This window comes from Oncorhynchus masou, chromosome 31 (genome assembly GCF_036934945.1).
Source record: "Oncorhynchus masou masou isolate Uvic2021 chromosome 31, UVic_Omas_1.1, whole genome shotgun sequence".
Classification (NCBI taxonomy): domain Eukaryota; kingdom Metazoa; phylum Chordata; class Actinopteri; order Salmoniformes; family Salmonidae; genus Oncorhynchus; species Oncorhynchus masou.
In genome coordinates this window covers 25,510,586-25,516,869 of record NC_088242.1, presented here as the reverse complement: position 1 = coordinate 25,516,869, position 6,284 = coordinate 25,510,586, and positions in this window count along the sequence as shown.

The following is a 6,284-nucleotide window of genomic DNA, read 5'->3' as shown; positions in this document are numbered from 1 at the left end:
ATGGAAACTGGGATAGACTGCAGCCTCTGAGGAGGTGACTGACTGACGCACTGCAACAGAAATAACTATCAGGGCTTCAGACATGTTTAAAATACATCTGAAGCACTGTTCTCATGCAGGGCTATGACGAGCAATGAGGTATAATAAGACGCTGTGGTAGAAAGTAATCACCGTTAATAGCTATCTAAAGTGCAATTATATTTAGGCCTTGAATGTGAAGCACTTAAGTTATTATAATTATTAAGTTCAAAGGTGCACTTCTGATTTAAACTACAGTAATTTTTTTGCAAGTTTAGCTAGGTTTGATCCAATACAATGAGGGATAGAATAGAATAGACAGAATATTATCTGTCTTGCTTTGAACTAACCAAAGATGACAGTGCGAGGGGCAAACAGCCGAAGGACATGTGAGACCTTTGGAGGAAGTCATGTTCAGGTTGGCTAACAGCTCAGCTGGACAGCTGTTGCACGGCGTTTCCCAATCCTAGTCCCGGGGACCACAAAGGGTATACATTTTTGTTTTTACCCTAGCACTACACACCTGATTCAAATAATCAACAAACCATCAAGCCTTTGATTACAGTATTTGAATTAGGTGTTTAGTGCAAGGGAAAAAACAAACATTTGCACCCTTTGGGGTCCCCAGGACGAGGATTGGGAAACTCTGCTCTAGCAAACACATGACATGGTCTAAGAGGACAAGCAGCTGCAGAAATAAAAGCTGCTAATTTCTCATGAATTATCATTTTGATTTTCTATGTCAATTAAATCACTAATGAATACAAAACAAAATACCCCCATTCACATCATATACATGAGTCATTCAATCATATGAAAGGGAATGATTTGTTTCCCATTTAAAATACAGACAAGTCACCCACAGCGATACACAAACACCCAATCAATTATTTACATTTATTCACAAAGATACCATTGCTCATTGCTGTCATATATAAAAGATGTGACTCTTGGCACAGCGATAACAGGACTTGAAAGTCTCCAGCAGCAGGTTACTTATGGTGAATCTCTCCTTTCAAATAAGCTACACACCCAGAGAAGATTGAGCCCAATGATCTATCCTGGGTTTGAACAGAGTTCTGCACTGATCAACAGGGACACTGTATTATTAGTGATGAGCCAGTAGATTGAAAACAATCTTGGGTTTCATCTATCTCTGCTGAACATGCTCTCTGTAGCTATCTGATCCTAGATCAGTAATTACTGCAGGTTGTCAACAATTTATCACTTGGGTGCCATAGTGTCCTGAGTGCAGTGGCTATATACACTCACGAAAGGTTCACACACACACACACACATACACACACACACACACACATACACACACACACACACATACACAGGCGCGCACACACACACAGGCGCGCACACACACACACACACACTTTTTCTCTCTCCACACCCACTTACAAGATGCACATGTATTTATGAGTTGGGTTGAGGTGGGGCAAGTTCATTTGCTTTCTAAAAATATAATGTTTGTTATTATAAAGTTCCTTTGGAAAAACAGAAACTCCCATGTCTAAATTGTATGGAACATTAGCATAATTATGTCTAATTTAGTAAATGATCTTTTAAGTAATATATTTTTGGCAAAATTATAGGAAAGGACATTGTATTTGTTACAAGAGAGATAGAAGAAGTCATAGTTAACATCACAAACGGAAAGGTCACAATGTAACTTCTCTGTAATCCACACTAGACAACAAGGTACTGTTGTGAAGGGTATACAATTCACAAGAGAGCTCTTTCCGTCTCTGTCCTTCTCCTGGCTGTGAGATTTGATTTATGAACTTTGACAACGGCATAACTGTTTTTAATTATTAATACAGTAGAGTCTCACAGCGCAATCTCTCAATCACTCTGGGAAGTAATGGGGTTATTTGTTCCAACACGCACTGTACACCTTGATTCATTTGACAATAGTCCCCCTTGTCAAGTGTAGCTGCAAAACCTGGTAGATAAACAATGTTATTTCTAATGATCCGGTGACATTGACCTGTTCTGCGAGGACACACACACAGACAAAAGCCTGCACACAAACCCATTTCATCTAGCACAGAACAGTTTACAACAGTACACAACAGTACCATAGTCTATTCAGTGGATGGCAGCCCTCTGGAAGCTCTCTGGAAGCTCTCAAGGTGTTCAGGGGAAATTGATGTAATAAGAATGAAAATGCATTCCAAGCAGCAGTAGGGGTTAGTCGAGCGGGGCACACTGAGGTGAACCAGACAAGGACAAGTCATCTGAACTGGCACACTCTGATAGTACACTTTGCTATTTATGAGGGGGAGTGGTGCACATTCAAAATCAAAGACTGATCAGCATACTATCAAAGTGTAATGAATCGCTAATATATTAAACATGAAAAAGCAGAAACTGTGTCATGTTCAGAAGGGCACACAATCAAAACATTTTTTTATTTTATTGGACTGTTCAGGTAGTGCGTCCCCATTTCATTCTTTATTAAACCATTTTCTCTCTACTGAACACTACCCATGTTTACCTCTGTCCGTTCGCAATGATATCTGCATTAGCTTGCTCCTCAATGTGCATCAGCTCCCCAAATTACAACCCCTATCATCCTGCTCCAGCCTCGCCAATATATTTTCCAATCAACAGCTAAATTATTCAGTGTTGTCTGTATGGGGAATCTGGTAAGGCGAGGCTACAAGGTTACAGTAGCTGCAGAGAAGATACAGTAACGCTGTTTAGAATATTAATCATACTGCTATATTTATATTGCATTTATATTGTATAAAATAGGAGATGGGTGTTTTTTTCCATTTGCGAAACCCTCTAGCCCTGTAATTAGAGTGTAAGCCTATGAAGGGTTTTCATCATCATCATCAACTCACTGTCTGGGTGTGTATCTCACACATGGGTCATTCCATGTCATTTCAACAAGCCATGAAACCCACCATCTCAGATTGTTCTGAAATAGTTTCTGTAGTTAGAAACATATAAGATTACCATTCCTGAAATATTATTTGGTTGAAATATAATTTCTGAGAAAGGAAGCTAATTGATTGCACCCAAATTTTAATTTATAGGAATCATATGATATTCAATAAATATAGTACCTTACATCCGATTTTGACCAAACTTTTCCATAACAATGAGTAAGATGAGGAATCTAAAGAAATGGTGAAAAGCCACCCACAGACCCCCCACGCCAATCCCAACCCAACAACCAATATACAGTATCAGCTCAGAGTATTTTCTTCATACTATGCAATGTATTCTCAGTTCATTTGGTGACCCCCCCCCCGTTTATAGAAAGTAACTTAAGTTATACGATTTGTCAATATTTATCACTTGCTTTGTAAACAACAGTTGTAGCCTAACAGTGAAATGCTTACGGGCCCTTCCCAATAATGCAGAGAGAAAAATAGAAAAATATAATGACGAGGAATAAGTATACAATGATAGCGTGGCTATATAAACAGGTTTAATAGTACAGAGTCAATGTGCAGGGGTACGAGATAATTGCAGTAAAATATATGTACGTATAGGTAGGGGTAAAGTGACTAGGATCAATAATAAGCAGTTGCAGCAGCATACACTGTATGTGATGAGTCAAAAGAGTTAGTGCAAAGGGTATTCAATGCAGAATGTCCGGGTTGCAATTTGGTGAACTATTTAGCAGTCTTATGGCTTGGTGGTAGAAGCTGTTCAGGGTCATGTTGGTTCCAGACCTGGTGCATCGGTACCACTTGCCGTGCGGTACCAGAGAGAACAGTCCATGGCTTGTGTGGCTGGAATATTTGACCATTTTTAGGGCCTTTCTCTGACACCAACTGGTATAGAGGTCCTGGATGGCGGTGAGGTCGGCCCCAGTGATGTACTGGGGCGTACGCTGTACCCTCTGTAGCGCCTTGCGATCAGATGCCAAGCAGTTGCCAAACCCTGCAGCCAGTCAAGATGCTCCCAATGGTGCAGCTGTAGAACTTCTTGAGGATCAGAGGGCCCATGCCAAGTAATGTCAGCCTCCCGAGGGGGAGGGGGAAGATACATTGTTGTGCATTCTTCACGACTGTGTTGGTGTGTGTGGACCATGTTAATTCCTTAGTGATGTGGACAAAGAGGACCCACTCCACTACAGCCCTTTGTTTCCTGTAGTCCATGATCAGCTCCTTTGTCTTGCTGACATTGAGGGAAAGGTTGTTGTCCTGGCACCACACTGCCAGGTCACTAATCTCCCCTTTATAGGCTGTCTCATTGACGTTGGTGATCAGGCCTACCACCGTCGTCAGCAAACTTAATGATGGTTTTGGAGTCATGTGCAGCCACGCAGTTGTGGGTGAACAGGGAGTAAAGGTGGAGACTAAGCACGCACCCCTGAGGCGCACTCGTGCTGAGGGTCAGTGTGGTGGATGTGTTGTTGCCTACCCTCACCACCTGGGGCCGGCCAGTCAGAAAGTCCAGGATCCAGTTGCAGAGGGAGGGGTCCAATCCCAGGGTCCTGAGCTTAGTGCTGAGCTTGGAGTGCACTATGGTGTTGAATGCTAAGCTGTAGTCAATGAACAACATTCTCACATAGGTGTCCCTCTTATCCAGGTGGAAGAAGGCAGTGTGGAGGACAATAAAGATTACGTCATCTGTGGATATGTTGGGGTTTTGTGCAAATTTGAGTGGGTCCAGGGTCTCTGAGATTATGGTGTTCCAGCCTTTCAATGCATTTCATAGCTACAGATGTGAGTGCTATGGAGCGACAGTCATCTAGACAGGTTACCTTGGCATTCTTGGGCACAGGGACTATGTTGGTCTGCTTGAAACACGTAGGTATTACAGACTGGGCAAGAGAGAGGTTGAAAATGTCAGTGCAGACACTTGCCAGCTGATCAGCCCAAGCTTGGAGCACGGGTCCTGGTATTCTGTCCCCGCGCCCTGCGAATGTTAAACTGTTTAAAGGTCTTACTCACATTGGTACGGAGAGCGAGATCACACAGTCATCCGAAACAACTGGTGCTTTCATGCATGGTTCAGTGTTGCTTGCCTCGAAGCAGACATTTTGCTCGTCTGGTAGGCTTGCGCCACTGGGCAGCTCACAGCTGGGTATCCCTTTGTAATCCATGATAGTTTGCAAGTCCTGCCACATCTGACGAGCATCAGAGCTGGCGTAGTAGCATTTGATCTTAGTCCTGTATTGACGCTTCGCCTGTTTGATGGCTCATCAGAGGTCGTAGCGGGACTTCTTATAAGGGTCCTAATTAGTGTCCCGCTCCTTGAAAGCGGCAGCTCTAAACCTTTAGCTCAGTGAGGATGTTGCCTATAATGCCTATAATGGCTTCTGGTTGGGGGATGTATGGTCACTGTAGGGATGACGTCATTGATGAGCTTATTAATGAAACCGGTGAATGATGTGGTAAACTCCTCAAAATTATTGGATGAATCCCGGGAACATATTCCAGTCTCTGCTCGCGAAACAGTCTTGTAGCTTAGCATCCGCATCATTGGACCACTTTCGTATTGAGCGCATCACTGGTACTTCCTGTTTGAGTTTTTGCTTGTAAGTAGGAATCAGGAGGATAGAGTTATGGTCTGATTTGCCAATGGGAGGAAGTAGGGACAGCCTTGTATGCGTCTCTGTGTGGGGTAAATGTGATGAGTTTTGATTCCTTTAGTTGCATTTGTGACATTCTACATCCTGATATACCAGGTTCTGATCACTAGATGGTTCTGTTCCTGCTATTAGGTGATTTTTTTAAAAAGATTCCCACTCCCCTAAATGTTAAAGGGATAGTTCATCCAAACTACTAAATGATCTGGTAATATCCGGATGTAAACCCAACAACTTCAATGACTAATTTCTCTGAACACGGGGGAAAAAACATCACCAAATTCACTGGGAAAACATTACATAGGATAAAGAAACGATACTCAGAGCCGCAGGTCCATACTACTTGTGAAACACAGAGAACTGATCATATATGTTCCTTGTTGGGGTGGGATTGGTGTGGGGTGGTCAGTTGATGGCTTTTTACCATTCCTTCAGATTCCTCATGTCTAACTTATTGTTAGAACAAAGTTTGAATATTATATGAATCCAATTAATGAAAATGGCCAATTTGGATGCAATCAATTAGCTTAATTTCTGAGATATCAAATTATATTTCAAGAAAATTATTTTGCAGGAATGCTAATCTTATCTGTTTCTAACAACAGAAATGATAGGAAAACAATCTGAGGGTGTTGTCACACTTGGTCCCTTTCAGTCAATTGTTGTGAACTCAGTGAGGTTTACATTTACATTACATTTA